A 19,553-nucleotide genomic window follows, 5' to 3' on the forward strand; every position below is an offset into this window, starting at 1 on the left:
TTAACGTGGTGATGGTTCCTGAGGCTTGGCTGGGAGTATCTGCTGATCAGGCCTGGGGTGGAAAGAAGTCCTGAGAAACTGCATCCAGATTGGGGCCCAGGAATTACAGCGATCATGCAGAAGATGATCCTGCCAGGAGCTGAGCCTTGATCCCCAAGGGTTTCTAGAGAAAAAGCAAAGCTCTTCTCTGATTTCAGGAGCTCAGTAAATCCAGCTCTCTGGCCTCTTTCAAACAATAGCAACTCTGCAGAGACAAGGGACGAGGTGAAGTAGACAGGATGAGACTTCACATTCTTAAGATGTCTATACTCACCGAACTGATGTACAGATTCAACACAATCCCTATCAAAATCCCAGCTGCCAGTTTTTGCAGAAATGGACAGACTGATCCAAATTTTAATGTGAAAATGCAAAAGACCCTCAATGATTGAAACAACCTTGTAAAAGAAGAACAATGTTAAGAACTCACATTTCCCAACTTCAAAAGTTACTATAAAGCTACAGTAACCAAGAGGGTGTGATACTGACGTAGGAATAGGCATAGAGATCTATAGAATAAATATCAGAGTTCAGAAATAAACCCTTTTTTTGATAAGGGTGCTAATATCATTCAAAGACGGAAAGAATAGTCTTTTTAATAAATGGTGCTGTAACAACTGGATATCACATGCAAAAGAATGAATTTGGACCCCTATGTCACACCATATACAAAAATTAATTCAAAATGGATCACAGACCTAATCATAAGGGCTAAAACTACAAAATTCTTAGAAGAAAACATGGATGCAAATCTTTATGACCTTTGATTAGGCAATGGTGTCTTAAGTACAATACCAAAAGCAGAGGTAACAGAAGGAAAAATTAGATAAATTCAATTTCATTGAAATTAAAAACATTTGCACTTCAAAGGACACTACAAAGAAAGTGAAAAGACAACCCACAGAATAGGAGAAAATATTTGCAAATCATATATCTGCTAAGAGAACTGTATTTAGAATATATAAAGAATAATGACAACTCAATTATTAAAAGGAAAAGTAATCCAATTTTAAAATGGGCAAAGGATCTGAATTCTCTGAAGAAGATAAACAAATGGTCAATAAGCACATGAAAAGTTGCTCAGCATCCTTAGCCACTTCACATACACTAGATGGCTAAAATTAAAAAGACAAATAATAACAAGTGTTGGCAAGGATGCAGAGAAATTAGAACCCTCATACGTTGTTGGTGAGAATGTAAAATGGTTCGGCTGTTTCGGAAAAGAGTTTGACAATTCCTCAAAAGGTTAAATATAGAGTTACCATATGAGCCAGCAATTCCACTCCTACGTATATACCTAAGCAAAACGAAAATTATGTCCACGCAAAAATGTGCACACAAACGAACATAGCAACATCGTTCACAATAGCTAAGAAGTGGGAACACAACTGACGAGTGGATGAATAAAATGTGGTCTCCACACAATGGAACATTATTCAACCATAAAACTGAATGAAGTACTGATACATGCTACACTGTGGAGGAACCCTGACAACATTATGCTAAGTCAAAGAAGCTGGTTATAAAAAACCATATATTGTATGTTTCCATTTATATGAAATGGCCAGAATAAAATCTATAGAGACAGAAAATGGATTAGTATTTTCCAGGGCTGGCAGGGGGAGGGGCTGGGAGTGACTGCTAATGGGTCCAAGGTTTGTTTTTGGGGTGACATGTTCTAAAATTGATTGCTGTGGTGGTTGCATAACTCTATCAATATATTAACTATTGAATTGTATACTTTAAACTGAGACTCTGTGCTATGTGATTTATATCTTAAACTTTTTTAAAAAGATCACACATTCCAACACACTACACAGACTTTATAGGGGAGTAGGTGCCCTCAGCATGACAATTCCATTCAATGACTGTTCCTTTATTCAAAAACTACAGCATGCCAGCCATGTGCCAGATGATGGGGGTGGGGGTGGATGTTGAAGTGACCAAGACACAGTCCTGGCCTTTCTGGGACTCATAGCCTGTTCAGAGGAGCAAATACATGCCCAAATGCCTCTAACAGGAGAGGGATTGTGGATACCCGTTATAGTAAAAACACAAAGTGTAAGAAAAACTGACAAAGGAGTGAGTTGGAAATCCCAACTGCTCCTTACTCTTGGGGAAGGAGATGAGCCTAGTGAAGAGGGAGGTGTAGTTCATCAGGGGTTTCCCTTCTCCTTCCTTTGGGGGCTCTCCAAAGACACCCACATTGCATGGGTGGGAGAACTGATGAGTGCCTGTGGAGCCATGGGCAGCTGGGTGTCCAGGGGATGTGTGGAGGACTAAGGCACGGCCTGTAGTGCCAGGGACTCCACAGCTCACCAGGCACGGACGCAGTGAGAAGTGGGCGCACTGAGCAGACAATCTGTAGAAGGGAGCAGGTGACAGATGCTGGTTTGAGTGCTCAGGATGGTAAGTGCTGCAGGGGTACCTTGTCCTGCTTCCACTCTTTCCAGATTGTTCTCCGTAAGCCCCCTGTGTGGGCAGATGCCTCCTGGGCTCGTTCACATGGACCTGCACACAGGGCTGTGTGGAAGTTGATGGTTTAAACTGGGGTTAGGGATAAGATGACAGACCCACAGCCCAGTCCCTGAGAGCAGGGGAGAGAGGCCTGTCTGTGGGGTGCCAGATTCTGCCCCTGCCTTCTGGAGGCCTTTCCCTCCTCTTCCTCCTCTGTGTACTTAAGCCATTCCCATTGCTTGCTCAAACTCTGCTCCCAAGAAAGGACCTGATCTCTGGGCCCCCAGTATGCATCAGCGCCTCCCCATGTTGGATGAAGTCTCACTAGAGGAGCCCCTCAGCCGCTCAGGGGTGGCATCCCCCAGAGGCTTGGGCTCAGGAGCCCATTCTAATGCACTCAGAGCTGCAAGGGCCCATTCCACTGGAATTTGTTGCTCCCATCAAAGGCATAAATATTAACAGCTGTGCTGGGGCAGGGGGGTGTTATTTTAATCTATATCTTTCCTTGTAAAAAGAAAACCCACCCCTGAAGCAAAAGCAGTTCAAAGAGGGAAGTTCATAGCAATACAGGCCTTCCTCAAGAAACAATAAAAATCTCAAATTAACAACCTAACCTATCACCTAAAAGAATTAGAAAAAGAAGAACAAACAAAACTTAAAGTCAGCAAAAGGAAAGAAATAATAAAGGTCAGAGAAGAAATAAGTAAAATAGAGATAAAAATATAGAAAAGATCAATAAAACCAAGAGCTGTTTTTTTTTAAATATAAACAAAATCAACAAACCTCTAGCCAGGCTCATCAAGAAGAAAAGAGAGAGGATCCAAATAAACAAAATAAGAAATGAAAGAGGGGAAATAACAACTGATACCAGAGAAATACAAAAAATCATAAGAGAATACTATGAACTGTTATATGCCAACAAATTGGACAACCTAGAAGAAATGGACAAGTTTCCAGAAACATACAGTCTGCCAAGACTGAGTCAAGAAGAAATAGATAATTTGAACAGACTGATCACTAGAAGTGAAGTAGAATCTGTAATTTTACAAAACTCCCTGCAAACAAAAGTCCAGGACCAGATGGCTTCACTGGGGAATTCTACAAAACATACTACAAAGAACTTATACCTATCCTTGTCAAACTATTCCAAATTTATTCTATGAGGCCACCATCACCTGATACCAAAACCAGACAAAGACACTACACAAAAAGAAAATTACAGGCCAATATATTTGATGAATATAGGAGCAAAAATCCTTGACAAAATATTAGCAACCCGAATCCAACGATACATAAAAAGGATCATACACCATGATCAAGGTGGATTCATTCCAGGGTCCCAAGGATGGTTCAACATACACAAATCAATCAATGTGATACACCCCATTAACAAAAGGAAAGAGAAAACCCACAATGATCAATCATCTCAATAGATGCATAAAAAACATTTGACAAAATCCAACATCCATTCATGATAAAAATTCTCACCAAAGTGAGTACAGAGGGAACACATCTCAACATTTACAACAAACCCACAGCCAGCATAATATTCAACAGTGAAAAGCTGAAAGCCTGTCCACTAAATTCAGGAACAAGACAAGGATGCCCACTCTTACCGCTTCTATTCAACATAGTATTGGAAGTCTTAGCCACAGCAATCAGACAAGAAAAAGAAATAAAAGGTATCCAAACTGGAAGGGAAGAGGTAAAACTGTCACTGCTTGCAGATGACATGATACTCTATATAGAAAACCCTAAAGTCTACACACAAAAACTATTAGAACTAATAAATGAATTCAGCAAGGTAGCAGGGTGCAAGATTAATATACAGGAATCTGTTGTGTTTCTTTACACTAATAATGAAATATCAGAAAGAGAAAGTAAAAAAAAAAAAAAGGAAAAAACCATTTAAAATTACATCAAAAAAATAAACACCTAGGAATAAACTTAACCAAGGTGGTAAAAGACCTATATGCTGAAAACTAGAAAACATTGATACAGGAAAATGAAGATGATTCAAAGAAATGGAAAGATATCCTGTGCTTTTGGATTGGGAGAATTAATATTATTAAAATGGCCATACTACCCAGAGCAATCTATAGATTTAATGCAATCCCTATCAAATTACCAGTGGCATTTTTTACAGAACTAGAACAAAAAAGTCTTAAAATTTGTATGGAGACACAAAAGACCCCAAATAGCCAAAGCAGGGTTGAGGGAAAAAAGTGGAGCTGGAGGAATCAGACTCCCTGACTTCAGACTACACTACAAAGCTACAGTAATCAAGACAATATGGTACTGGCACAAAAGCAGAAATATAAATCAGTGGAACAGGATAGAAAGCCCAGAAATAAATCCATGCACCTATGGTCAATTAACAACAAAGAAGGCAAGAATATACAATGGAGAAAAGACAATCCCTTCTAGTGGTGTTGAAAAAGCTGGACAGCTACATGTAAATTAATGAAATTAGAACATTTCCCTCACAACATATACAAAAATGAACACAAAATGGTTTAAAGACCTAAATGTAAGACATGACACCATAAAACTCCTAGAAGAGAACATGGGTCAACATTCTGAGACATAAATTGTAGAAATATTTTCTTAGATCAGTCTCTCAAAGCAAAAGAAATAAGATCAAAAATAAACAAATGGGACCTAATCAAACTTACAAGCTTTTGCACAGCAGAGGAAACCATCAACAAAACAAAAAGACAACCTACAGAATGGGAGAAAATATTTGCAAACGATGAAACCGACAAGGAATTAATTTCCAAAATATACAAACAGCTCATACAGCTCAATATTGAAAAAAACCAAACAACCCAATCAAAAAATGGGCAGAAACCTAAATAGACATTTCTCCAAAGAAGCCATACAAATGGCCAGTAAGCACATGAAAATATGCTCAACATCACTAAGTATTAGAGAAATGCAAATCAAAACCACAATGAGGTATCACCTCACTGGTCAGAATGGCTATCACCAAAAAGTCTACAAATAATAAATGCTGGAAGGGGTATGGAGAAAAGGGAACCCTCCTACACTGTTGGTGGGAATGTAATGTGCCGCCAGTTGGAAAATAGTATGGAAGTTCCTTAAAAAACTAAAAAGAGAGCTACCATATGATCCAGCAATCCCACTCCTGGTATATATCTGAAAAAACTAAAAACTCTAATTCAGAAAGATACATGCACCCCAGTATTCATAGCAACACTATTTACAATAGCCAAGACATGGAAGTAACCTGTGTCCATCAACAGATGAATGGATAAAGAATATGTGGTATATATATACAATGGAATACTACTCAGCCATAAAGAAGAACAAAATAATGCCATTTTCAGCAACATGGATGCAACTAGAGATTATCATACTAAGTGAAGTAAGTCTGAAAGAGAAAGACAAATACCATATGATATCACTTATATGTGGAATCTAAAATATGACACAAATGAACCTATCTGTGAAACAGAAACAGAATCAGGGACATAGATAATAGACTGATGGTTGCCAAGGGGGAGAGGGGTGGGAGAGGGTTGTATTGGGAGTTTGGGATTCGCAGATGCAAACTGGTATATGTAGAAGGGATAAACAACAAGGCCCTACTGTATAGCACTGGGAACTATATTCAATATCCATGAAAAAGAATGTATGTATATGTATAACTGAGTCACTTTGCTGTGTAGCAGTAATTAACACAACATTGTAATTCAACTATACTTCAATAAAAAATAAATTTAAAAAAGAATAAGATAGCACAATCAAAAAAAAAAAAAGAGATGAGGTAAGTATATACAATGCAATATTACTCAGCCATAAAAAAGAATGAAATCTTGCCATTTGCAGCAACATGGATGGACCCATAGAATATTATGCTGACTGAAATAAGTCAAAGAAAGAAAGAGAAATACTATATGGTATCACTTATATGTGGAATCTAAAAAATAATACAAATGAATCTACATACAAAACAGAGAGAGACTCACAGACACAGAAAACAAACTTATGGTTACCAAAGGGGAGCAGGGGGGAGAGACAAATTAGGAGTATGGGGTTAACAGATACAAACTGCTATACATAAAATAGATAAGCAACAAGGATTTACTCTATAGCACAGGGAATTATATCTAATATATTGTAATAACCCATAATGGAATATAATCTGCAAAAAAGCCAACACCGGAATCACTATTCTGTACACCTGAAACTAACACAATATTGTAAATCAGCTATACAGAAAGAAAGGAAGGAGGGAAGGAAGGAGGGAAGGAAGGAAGGAAGGAAGAAAGGGGAAGGAAGGGGGGAGGGAAGGAAGGGGGGAAGGAAGGAAGGGGGGAAGGAAGGGGGGAAGGAAGGAAGGAAGGAAGAAAGAAGGGGAGAGAGAGAGGGAGGGAGGGAAGGAGGGAGGGAGGAAGGAAGGAAATCCACCCCTAGTTAAATAACACTTTAGGTGAAGGATTTAACTTTTGGCGTTGGAAGCGGGGGTGCACCCTGAGGCTCCCCAGTCAAACCCGAGAAGCTGCCTGTGCAGAGGCTCAGGAAGTCTAACCTACCCCTCCTAACCCAACCTCCTCTTCCACAAAGGAAAAGCCCAGCATTCTTGAATGAAAAGCTCAGAAAGCATCAAAGGGAAAGAAGCCAGACTTGCAGGAAAACCCTCCAGCCCGTTCATGATTCCTGTGACCCTTTGTAACCCCCGTGAGGAGCTGGAGGATGCTGTGACCTGCAATGTGACTCGCTTCCCTCCGTACAATGTGTGACTCGGTCTGAAGGACAGTGTGCCGCAGCACCTCTCCCTGCTCGAATGCCATTTTCTTCTACCTGGGCACCTGCCCCCTGTCTAGCCCCGCCAGTGTCTGGCCCTCCTTTGGGAAGCCTCATCCATCAGTCCTGTTCACCGTTAAAAGCCACAGAAACCAACTCTGGCTGATTTAGGCAGAAACGGAATTAATCTCAGGTGGTTCACAATCTCTGGGAGCTGCTGCTGGGTGTGGGCACCCAGGTGCACCTGGACCAACTCCACCCGCAGCTGCCAGAGCAACCTCAACTGAATCCGGAAGCAGCTGCCCCTGGACTCTGAGTGGTGTCTGCCTGGCAGAGCTGTTACCCACCTTCATTGTAGCCACCAGGGAGTCTGGCACAGTGAGCGCCTGGCATCTTCAGCCTCTCCAGTGGGAGGAGGGTTCCGCCTCATCAGGCGGGGAATTCCCCCAATACAGGATAGGACATAAAGATCCCAGGTGGCCATAAGACATGAAAAATGGTTGTTCTGCCTCTCAGGAGTAAGGGCAGCTAGTAATTCTATTCTTTTTTCCCCCTGCTTTCCCTGACCAGCACGATCTCTGAGTTTGGTAAAAGTCACTCAGGCAAAGTACTGATGAGAACTTTTTTTGTATGATGAGAACTTTTAAGATTTACTCTCTTAGTGAAGTAAGTCAGAAAGAGAAAAACAAATACTGTATGCTAACACATATATATGGAATCAAAAAAAAAAATGGTTCTGAAGAACCTAGGTACAGGACAGGAATAAAGACACAGACGTCGAGAATGGACTTGAGGACACAGGGAGGGGGAAGGGGAAGCTGGGACGAAGTGACAGAGTGGCATGGACATATACACACTACCAAATGTAAAATAGATAGCTAGTGGAAAGCAGCCGCATAGCACAGGGAGATCAGTTCGGTGCTTTGTGACCACCTGGCGGGGGTGGGGTGGTGGGATGGGGAGGGTGGGAGGGAGAGGCAAGAGGGAGGAGATATGGGGACATATGTATACGTATAGCTGATTCACTTTGTTATACAGCAGAAACTAACACACCATTGTAAAGCAATTATACTCCAATAAAGATGTTTAAAAAAAGATTTACTCTCTTAGCTACTTTCAAATATACAAACAATATTAACTACAGTCACCATGCCATACATTACATCCCATAGCTGATTTATTTTATAACTGGGAATTTATACCTTTTGACCCCCTTTCCCATTTCTCCCAACCCCACCCCTGGCCTCTGGCAACCACCGATCTGTTCTCTGTATCTATGAGTTTGTTTTGTTTTGTTTTAGATTCCACATATGAGATCATACGGTATTTGTCTTTCTCTGTCTGACTTATCTCACTTAGGACAATGCCCTCAAGGTGCAGTCATGTTGTTGCAAATGGCAGGATTTCATTCTTTTTTATGGCTGAGTAATATTTATATATATATAATATTTAACACACACATATATCTTGCATTTTCTTATTTTCTTTATTCATCTGTGTGTGGACACAGGCTGTTTCCACGTCTTGGTTATTATTGTAAATAATGCTGCAATGAACAAGGGGTGTACCTATCTTTTTGAATTAGTGTTTTCATTTTCTTCAGATAAATACCCACAAGTGGAATTACTAGATCATATCATTTTACATCTTAAAAAAGAAATCTGGGTGGGGTGAGGACCAGTGTAACATCTGTCATGCTCCTTTAGCAACAGACATTCAAACCGTCCATTGCCACTATAGTTCATCAGAAAATAAAATAACTTCCTAGAATAGACAGTGCTGTCAGCATCCTTCTGCCGACCATAGACTATTCTGGGCAGTATTTTGAAAATGAAACTGATTTATTAAAAGCTTGCAAGAGGAGGCGAAAAGGGCTGAGGTTGACCTGACTGCTTTCCTGTGAGAGCCCTGGGCTGTGACCCAAGGTCATGAGGGTGAGTCCCCTGGGGATGCAGCAGTGGCCTGCAAGCGTAGTGCTCACATAACCGTGGGCAGGTCACTTGGGTCTCAGTTTCCTTGTCTGTAAAACAAAGTTGAATCCCTCAAGAGTCCCTGGGTGGCAAATCTCAGGAATCCACATGGGTCAGTCAGGAGGGGTGTTTGTTATCAGAGAATACAGGCTGAGGAATCACCTGCTACCTGAGGGCTGGAGGGCAGCAGGGCCTCAGGTAGGTTGGGAAAGTGATCTTTTCTTCAGCTAACGGAGTCCCGTGAGCCAGAGCCAGCGGCCTAAGTCTGAGAAGTAGGCAGAGGCTGGTAGTGCAGGGCCTGGAGGGCTTCTAGGAATGGATTCTCTTTCCACCCCCCATCTCTGGACCTATGTGTCTGCTTCACTCCTCTTCTTCCTTCTGCAGACCAGTTTCCTCTGCTCCCCAGGCCATATGGCAGAACAAGGCTGCCCTTGGGTACCAGGCTCACCCTTAGGGTCTAGCACTCACAGAAACCATCTCAATCAGTTCTAGGAAAGCACTGTCACAGGTGCATCTCTGGTCCAATTACTTGTAGGCAAAACCATGGCAGCTGCTAGGAGCCCTGGTGAGGAGCCTGGAGTTCCATGGTGAGAACAGGGCAGGCATCCAAAATTACCTACCCCAGAGGGACTGGACTACAGGCCCCCAGATAGGCCTAAGAGTCTGGGAGTGCAGGAGTGAATAGACTGCAGGGTAACTCTTCAGATGGTTCTGAAGCAGTCTCAAGGGTCATGAGGAGTTGATTTAAAGCCATTCTCAAACTTGAAGGTGCATCAGAACCACCTGGAGGACTTGTTAGAACACAGAGGGCTAGACCTCAGAGTTTCTGATTCAGTAGGTCTGGAGGGGCACAGTCTGAGAATTTGCATTTGTAACAAGCTCTGATGACGCTCAAATGCTTGGTTCCCAAAGTGGGGTCCACATTCCTGGCCCTCCCAGTTTCTTCAATCTGCAGGTTCCAGAGTCAGAAGGACTGGAAACAGGGGGTGGGGCTCGGTGTGTGCAACCTACATTCTGGATCCCTCTGTACACCACGGTTTGAGAATCACGGTTTTTAAATGTTTCAAAACGTCAGAAATGTCTTTGTTCCCAACCTTGAGTGTCACCATGGGGAAATAAAAGGTGACCAGCCAAGGGATGTTTGTTCAGTATCACTAAACGGTTAAAGTGGTTAATTAATCAGTGTGTTTGGATTAAAACAAAACAAACTTTCCACTTTCACCAAAGAAATGCGCGTTACCTCAGGATGAGTAAATCCAGCCTTTGGGGTGGGTAAGAGGTCTTTTTTCCGGGTATTTTCATTTCTCCCTTCAAAAAGAGACGCTCTCATCGCGTGATTCTCCCCTTAGGGTAAATAAAAGCTGGGCAGAAGTTTGCAGACTCGCCGCGACTGCCATTCCTGCATCTCGGGCGCCCAGCTGCCACTGGCCAACCCACCTTGCAGTCTGCGCCGGCGCCTCGGGGATCCGCCAATGAAGCGCTGAGGAACTCCATGACTTCATCGGGTTACTCTCTCATTGGCTGCTGCCGCCGCGCCGGACCCTCCCCTTCCATTAGAGCTCGGGAAAATTGCGAGGGCCCCGCCCCTAGATGGAAGGCGGGTTGAGTTCTTAACCTCGTCTTCGAGTCTTGAGGGCTTCTCTTCAAGCAACAGATACCTCAGAAGGAAAATTCTGCTTTCTGACAAAGACTTGAGTGTGCCTCTCAGCCAGCCAAAGTACTGGTTTTCTGCGCTGACCTTTGACTGCTGCATCGCTGAGGTTTAGCTGGTGTCTTCAGCCTTTCCTAGGTACCTGGCAGATCACACTCATTTCCCACTTACTTTAATCGTGTATTTGAACGAGTTTTGTCCTGCATCTCAGTGGATGAGTTTCTCAAGCCTGAATTTACTGTGGAATGCTAGTGATCATCTGTCCCACATTTTCCCTGGGAAGTAATTAGGTGGCGCCCACAAGGTCACACAGCTGGTTGGTGAACAGAGATGAAAATCAGATCCAGGGCTCCAACAGCAACTTCAGTGTTGCACACCTCCCCCCACCCCCCACCCCCACCCCACCCGCCGTCTGCTGCCTGAGAGCTCAGAGCAGCATTACAGTCCAGGAACCTCTGCCTGTAGAAGAACCCACATACTAATAAGGGATAATCCAGGCTTCCTCACGTTCTAGCAACTGCCTACCTCCCACTTTGACAGGATAGAATCATGGACTACAATCTCCCAGAGCAGTGCTCTCATTTTACAAATGAAGAAATTGATGGGTACTTGATCACAAACCAGTTGTTGGTGGGTAGAGGCCGGACTTGACCCAGGCCTCCTGCTCTTCTTGTCCAGCGATGAGCCCCAAATGCTGGAAAGAATGGAAAACCCACGGGTCCCTAGGGAAAGTTTTGTGCAGTGAGCATGGTTTCAGTACTGCAAGCATCTAATTTGGGAGTAAGGAAGCAATCCGAAGTGTTTGTATGCTTCTCTGGCTGGCCAGCAGTTCGGGTGAGCCTTCATTCCCAACCTTTCTGACCAACAGGTTCTTTGCTACAGGAAAGGAGACCAAGCTGTGGATTTTTTCTCCTCTGACATAGGGGGTGGTCTGGTGCTTGAAGTGTCTGAATGCCATGACCCTCTTTTGAGTCAAGGATTTTTGAAAACTCAGGACCACTCTGTTAGATGGGGAGACTTGGCAAGCAGACTAGACCTGAAATCCTTTTGCAAGGCTTGGCTCAGAGTTTACCTCCTCCAAGACTTCCTGGAATCCCCACCAACAAAGGTGGACCAAGGGCTCCTGCAGCCCCCAATGCTCATCTGAGTCCAACTGCAGTGCTACTGTTCACTTCTTTGTCCCCTTTCCAGCTAGACCATGAGTTCCTGAGGGATGGCATCATACTTTATACAATTTTGTATTCTCAAGGCCTAACATGGTCTGACACATAGTAGATGCTCAATAAATGTTTGTTGAATCGAACTGTGGAAACCTTGCACGCTAGTTGCCTTGTACAGGGGAAGATCACTCGCAGTTCCTAACAGATGCAGATTTTGTGTTTATGAGGCTCCTTCACACAAAATGAGACTTCTCACTGTTTTTATCAGTAAAGTGTTTGAAATGAAAACTTCACAACTGTTTGCTAATATTGGGTTGGCCAAAAAGTGCCTTCAGTTTTTAAGTAAAAATAAAAGACACATTCTTCATTTTCACCAAGAACTTTATTGAACAACATATTCACCCTTTTGTTTCCACTACCTTCTGCCATTTTTCAGGCAACTTCATAATTCCATCTTCCCAAAACTTTTTATCATTTTGAGCAAAGAACTGTTCCAGATGCCTTTTACAGTCTTCCAGGGAATTGACATTTTTTCCATTAAGAGAATTTTGTAAAGACTGAAATAAATGGAAATCCGAACATGCAATGTCTGGTGAATACTGTGGATGAATCAGAACTTCCCAGCCAAGCTGTAACAGTTTCTGCCTGGTCATCAAAGAAACATGCGGTCTTGCGTTATCCTGATGGAAGATTATGAGTTTTCTGTTGACTAATTCTGGACGCTTTTTGTCGAGTACTGCTTTCAGTTGGTCTAACTGGGAGCAGTACTTGCTGGAATTAATCGTTTGGTTTTCCGAAAGGAGCTCATAATAGAGGACTCCCTTCCAATCCCACCATATACTCAACATCACCTTCTTTGGATGAAGACCAGCCTTTGATGTGGTTGTTGGTGGTTCATTTTGCTTGCCCCACGATCTCTTCTGTTCCACATTATTGTACAGTATCCACTTTTCATCGCCTGTCACAATTTGTTTTATAAACAGAACGTTTTCATTACACTTAAGTAGAGAATTGCATGCAGAAGTACGGTCAAGAAGGTTTTTTCGCTTAACTTATATGGAACCCAAACATCAAAGCAATTCACATAACCAAGCTGGTGCAAATGATTTTCAACACTTGATTTGGGTATTTTTTTGAGTATGTCGGCTATCTTCCTCGTGGTATAACGTTGATTGTTCTCAATTAATGTCTGGATTGGATCGCTATCAACTTCAACTGGTCTACCTGACCAGGGAGCAGCGTCCAGCGAGAAATCTCCAGCACGAAACTTCACGAACCACTTTTGACATGTTTGATCAGTCACTGAACCTTTTCCATACACTGCACAAATCATTTTTTGTGTTTCAGTTGCATTTTTACCTTTCTTGAAATAATAAAGCATAATATACCGAAAATGTTGCTTTTTTCATCCATCTTCAACATTAAAATGGCTATACAAAAATTCACCAATTTTGCTAAGTCTCTTTTTAAATGCACGCTGATATGACAGCTGTCACATACAATCTAACAAAATTGTTTCAAATGAAGTTAAAGACAGCTAAGTGCTACTAGAGCCATCTTATGGAAAAAACCGAACGAACCTTTTGGCCAACCCAATACAACTCCATAAAAACAAACAGATCCCTTGTGCTTACCTAATTCCCGATTGCCCTTTAAAACTCCAGAAGTGTGAATCAATTGCATTATTCACATTAGAACCCTCCATGTGTTTTCTTCGGTGCCTGGTCTGCTAGGAAGCTCAGAAGGCATCCTATTCACACTCTTAGAAACAGTTTCCTCCCTGGTGACAGGTATAATGTTCTCCCCTATATCTGTGTAGTTTCTGATCTTTACTTTGCTGTTCATTTAGACATATAAGCCCACTCTTTGCCTTTCTGGAAGAAGGTAGGACAGGTGATATATAGGGTAACAGGAAAGTATCCCCAGAACTCTAAGTGTGAAAAAAACACTCACAGAGATAAGTGATTTCTATCATACAGACTAAACTGAAAACTAACTTGATTTTTGTTATGGTGTCCAAAGCCTAGGCAAGGTTATCATGAATGGAGATGAAAAGTGAAAAGTCTCAGAGCTATTCCAGGTTCATCCTGGGCAGGGGGACACAGATCTGAGACACATGGATATTCTCAGCCCCAGAGAGGTGGTTCAGGAATGGGACCCAGAAGGCTCACAGAGCTTTTCCAGGGCTTGGGTAATGACCTTCTTGAGACTTTCCTCTCTCTGGTTCCAAGTCCACACTCACCAAGCAACCTCCAAGCAAGCATTTCAGCTTTGCAAGCGTCCTGACACTGGGAACTAGGTCTCTGGGTATGGGGCACTGGGGAACGGCTTCCATCATAAATGGAACTTGGCATGGTGCATAAGCGAGGGCCTCTGGTGGACTTCATTAGTGGGAGCAGGTGGAGCACCCTGGAGCGCCCACGTGTTTCCGGACTTGCAGAGCTGAAGGCCACGCAGGAACGTGGTTTCCGCACTCAGGTCATGCCGTGCTGGTTCCCTCCTTGAGCAGCCAGCCAGCCAGCCTCCTACATCTGGCTGTCCCTCTCAAATGGCAACAGATGGTTAAGTGGAAACACCAGCTCGGTGCCTGCATTGGGGTTGCTCAGCAAGGATCTCACTGGTTTGTTCCTACAGTGGGAACCATGGCTCCGGGCAGCAGCAGGTGGCCCTTGGGAAGAAAGTCAGGGGACCCCAGGGTATTTTAAGGGGGGAGGGGCACAGAGCCATCTTGAGTCATCCTCAGAAACCCTGCTCAAAACAGTGGTAGCGATGCAGCTTTCTAAACAGCAGCCTCATTCGTAAAAGCGAACCTGGGCACTGAAGTATGATAAACCTGGAGGATGGATAATATACTCCATGCCATGGAGTACTACACACTATAGAAAAGGAAGGAACCACAGCTACGCATAACAAGGACAAATCGTGGCGCGTAATGAACAACAAAGTAAATTACAGAACAGGACGCCATTTTAGAAAGCATGAAACTAAACAGCATCATAAGGTTACATATCACACTCATATTACTAGGGGTGGCAGGAAATGTTTGGTGATAAAACTACTTAAAAAACAAAATAAGGATGTAATCAACACAAAAGTCAAACTTGTGATTAACTCTGAGATGGTCAGTTGGGTCCCTGGTGTTCACTTTATTATTTTATTATATAGGCGCCTCTTGATTATATGTTTTTGTAGGTGTCAAAAACTTCATAATTAAAGATATCCAAAGGCACTGCAGCTATCATGACTCAAGCATGAGCACTGTGGCTGGTTTCCCAGTTCGTCACAAGCACTGCTGTAGTGCCCGCCCACAGGGCTCACCGAGCACGCGTGGCTCACACGCCCTGGGCTCTGGGGAGTCTCCCCGCTCAGGCAGCCAGATGACAGGGCTGCTGCCTGGCATGGTGAGGTCAAAGGTTAGCAGCAATTATTCTGTTAGCACACTGAGGCCCCTTGTCATCTCCTCTTTCCGGATTTCCATCTCCCCCTCAAACCTGACCCATATGCTTCAGCAAGCTGATTTGCACTTGACTGCGGGCCTGTCTGCCTGGAGTACAGCTCCAGCCCCACCACCTTCCTTCTACTCATTCAGCCGTTCAACAAATATTTACTGTGCACCTACTACGTGCCAGGCACCATTCTCAGTGCTGGGGATGCAGCAGTGAACAAGACCACACAAAAATCCCTGCCCTCATGGAGCTGACATTCTAGTGAGGGAGGCAGACAAACACTAAATTAATAAATATGAATCAGGTGGTGACAAGAAGAAGCCTATAGCTGAGTAAGGGGACAGAGAGTGGAGGGAAGGGCAGGGAGTGGGTTTGGAAAGGGTGGTCGGGAAGGTCTCTCTAAGGAGGTGCCCTTGGGTCAGGGGCCTAAATGAAGGGAGGGGACCACATGGATATGTGGGAAGGGTCTTCCAGGCCGAGGGAGGCACAAGGGCAAAGGCCAGGCCCCTGCTCACTCGAGGCTCTTTCTTTCCCCGGGGCTCCCCCGCCCCTCCCCAGCCTGCCTTCTTTCTCAAGCCCTCTCCCCTCTGCTTACCTCTTGCCCTATTCTGGTTGTGGGTGTTTGTTTTTTTTTTTTAATTGAAGTATAGTTTGCCTTATTCTAGTTGCCCAGGGGGCCCAGGCTTTTGGGGTAAGAGGACTGGGACGTTTCCAGACCACCGAGGCATCCCCATTTGCATTGACCTTTGCTCTGAACCTTTAGCCCATCTCCATGGCTCCTGGCAAGCCAGCTCTCCTGTAGGAATTATCCTGGAGTCAGACTTCCTGAGCCATCTTCCACTTAGCTCCTTTCCTGCCAGCCACTGCCAGGCCTCAAGGCTGGATTCGGCCTACAGCCTGTGATTTTTCACATCCTTGTCAAACCTGGAACAGCAATGCCTGGAAAAAAGATGTCGGGTTAATTACTATTATTAGCACGAACGACATCCTACTACTGAGGTTCCCTGAGTGCCGCCTGCAGGTAAACTCACCTGGAAAACCATTTGGGAACGTTCTCCCCCTGTGATCATCTGTATATCTCCGGGGTTGCTGTGGCAGCTGCCAGAGCAGCCCGGGCAATGGGTGAGGATCAAAACTCATCGCAGATGTGGGAATGAGCCCAGAGACCAAGGAGCCCAACTGTCAGGCTGACAATGTTTATCAGCTTCTGCTCCCAACCCCCATATCCCAGCAAGCTCAGGCAGATGGTCAGAAGGGTACGCTGGTGGGTGTCCGTCACTTCCAGGATGGCCTGCTGTGAAGGTGGAAGCCTCAAATATAGTCACTTATTATTGTTGTGTTAAATCCTGAAGGAAAACATTTGCAGGCTGATTCTCGACCTTGGAGATCTCCAGCCTCGTCCATTCATTCATTCACTCATTCAAGCTCCTACACTGTGCCAGACTCTACACTGGGTGCAAGGGGTACAGAGACACGGAATGTCAGGGCACATTTATTGCACTCTTATGGTCTATCAACACCCTTCTAAGTGCTTTACCTGTATTTCCTCATTTAATTCACAATCAACTCTACAGGGTAGGTATTACAGTTGAGGAACTGTCGGCGGGGAAGGCAGGAACTATTAAATGCCACTGCCCAGGCAGCACATGCTGAGTCAAGGGTCAAGGTCTACTCTGCCCTCATGAAGACACAGGCCTTGTCTCTGGAACTTATCAGCTGGCGGGGGAGCAGAGAGATGGACACCAATAATTTACCTTACAGTGTGGCAACTGAGGCAGTATAAACATCAGTCATTATATGACAGAGTTTGTTATAAGAAGCTCTATCACAGAGGGAAAGAGCAACTATTGTGGGATCACACAGGATCTGTCAGATGTTGAGCAAGGCTTCTTGGTGACCCTTGGCTTGGGTCTCAAAGAATGCACAGGAATTTCCCTCCTGGACCAGAGGGGAGAGAACATCCTGTGCAAGCATCTGGAGAAACAGACCTCCATGCTAAGAGGAGAATATGAGCGTCCGGGGTGGAGGATGGTGGTGGAAATACCTCCTGTGGAGATTCCTTCTACTTCTCTTCCTATTTCCTCTTGGTGAAACTAAAGAATCCAAGCCCCCAAAGAGACCTCTGTTGAAACTTTGACATTCTATTTCCCCTTTCCTTGAGCTGTCCATAGCATCTGAGGCTCATCAGGCCAACCTTCATCACCTCACAGGTCCTTGGAGGCGCCTGAGGTTATGCCAGTCACATCAGAAGGCATCTCCTGATCTTCCTTCCTCACATCTCTGAATAGCTGAGTTTCAGCTTCACCCTTGGTTGACTGGGGTCCATGTCTTTTCTTCCCAAGAACAGCCCCAGGGCTGCTGAGGGGATAAGAGATGAACCTGCAGGTAAGGACTCCTGGAAAGCTAGAGTAAGGCACCCCTAGAAGGGATGATGTTGACCATGGCTTGGTGCTTCCTCATACCTGACATTCCAGACTGTCAGCTCCATCCTCAAACGTGGTATCCAGCATCCAACCCTCTCACCACCGCCACAGCTATCACCCCGGTCCATCCACCACCATCTCCCTCCTGAACTACTGGCAGTATTCTCAGCCCTGCAGCCACAGTGGTATTCCTAAAATGTAGGTCACATCATGACGTTCATTAAAAGTCCTGCATGGATGCCCCATTTCACCAGAGGAAAAGCCCAAGTCTCCATAACGGTTCACAGGCCCAACATGAACTCAGGTCTGACTCCCACCTCTGAGCTCTCCTGCTTCGACCCCCTCCCTTACTCTACCCCAGCCACTTGGGTCTCTTTCCTGTTCCCCCAACTCATTAAATATGCTCCAGGGCCTTTGTGCTTGCGGTACCCTCTGCCCAGAGATGTTCTCTCTCACCTTCTTCAAGTCTTTGTCCAATGTCACTTCAATGAGGCCATCTCTTACCACCCTGTCAATTCTTTATTCGCCTCATTGGACCCTGTTCTGTTTCTTCAACTAACCACTTTTACCTTCTAATTTACTACTTTATTTTGCTTATTTATTCCCCTGCCTGGAATGTAACCAAGGCAGGTATTTGGTTAGTTTCCTGCTGTATCCCCAGCACCTGCAACAGGGCCTAGCCATAGTAGGTGATGACTACATAGTTATCGGATAACTGAAAGAAGCCACAGTGTGGACACCTGCCCTCAGCTCTGTCTGCAAGGCCAAGACAAGGAAACCCCACTGGGGACTCTGCATCCTCCTCAGAGGGCAAGAGAGCTGGCATCTGAGCTGGCAGTCCTTGCCTGGCTCAATCCAACTCGCCTGAACAGACATTGACGGAGCCCTGGGCAGGTGCTGTGCCTGCCTGAGATGGATGAGTCTCCACCCACCTCGAACTGGGTGGGGAGAAGGCTGCCTGGGGCAGAGGGGGCCTGCTAAGGGGCACAGGCCAAGCCAGGCCCAGAGGGATCTCCCAGAAACCTGAGATAGCAGGGCAAGCTCAGGCAGGCCTCCCCGTCACACCCACCTCATACCCCAGGCCCACTAGTCCGGCCTGGCCCGTGACCGTCCCCAGGGTCACTGCCCTTTCTAGGCCCTATTCCTGAGGGTCTGCGGGGCTCCCAGTCTCTGCCTCCCTCCCTCACTCCCTCCCGGGTCTCCCTCCTCCACGCCCCCATTCGGCCAGACCCCTACCACCACAGCCCCTGCTCTTCCTCACCTCTCTCTTCCACGCCTTCCCCCTCGAATCTGGACCCCAGCCCCAGCCCCTCTCCAGGTCCCGTTCCCGGGCCTCCTTCCCCGACCCGGCCTCCGCCGCACCTCGCCCCTCCTCGCGCCTCCCCCTCCCCCCGGCCCGGGCCCCGGCCACGGCCCCGGCCCCGACCCGGGCCCGCGCTGCGGCTCCGGCCCTGGCCGGTAGGGGCCGCTCCTCGCGGCGCCCGGGGCCCCGCCGCGCCAGCCGCCGCCGCCCGCCTCCCCGCCCCTTCCCCAGCCGGCGCTCCCGTTACGCCGCGGAGCCGGGAGCCGGAGCCCGAGCCCGCGGCGGCAGCGGGAGGCGGCGACGGGGGCGCCCGGGCGGCGGCGGCGGCGGGGCC

General features: G+C 45.5%; 1 long non-coding RNA gene across 1 annotated transcript in view; it reads right to left on the bottom strand.

The window, feature by feature from the left end:
- Positions 1 to 10,659, bottom strand: part of LOC137762961 (uncharacterized) — a 43,916-nt gene extending 33,257 nt beyond the window's left edge. Inside the window, exon 1 of the long non-coding RNA XR_011073656.1 lies at positions 10,477 to 10,659. This is a non-coding gene — a long non-coding RNA (uncharacterized lncRNA). The remainder of the gene's footprint in view (positions 1 to 10,476) is intronic.
- Positions 10,660 to 19,553: the final 8,894 nt, after the last annotated feature.

The sequence above is a fragment of the Eschrichtius robustus genome, chromosome 1 (genome assembly GCF_028021215.1).
Source record: "Eschrichtius robustus isolate mEscRob2 chromosome 1, mEscRob2.pri, whole genome shotgun sequence".
NCBI lineage: Eukaryota > Metazoa > Chordata > Mammalia > Artiodactyla > Eschrichtiidae > Eschrichtius > Eschrichtius robustus.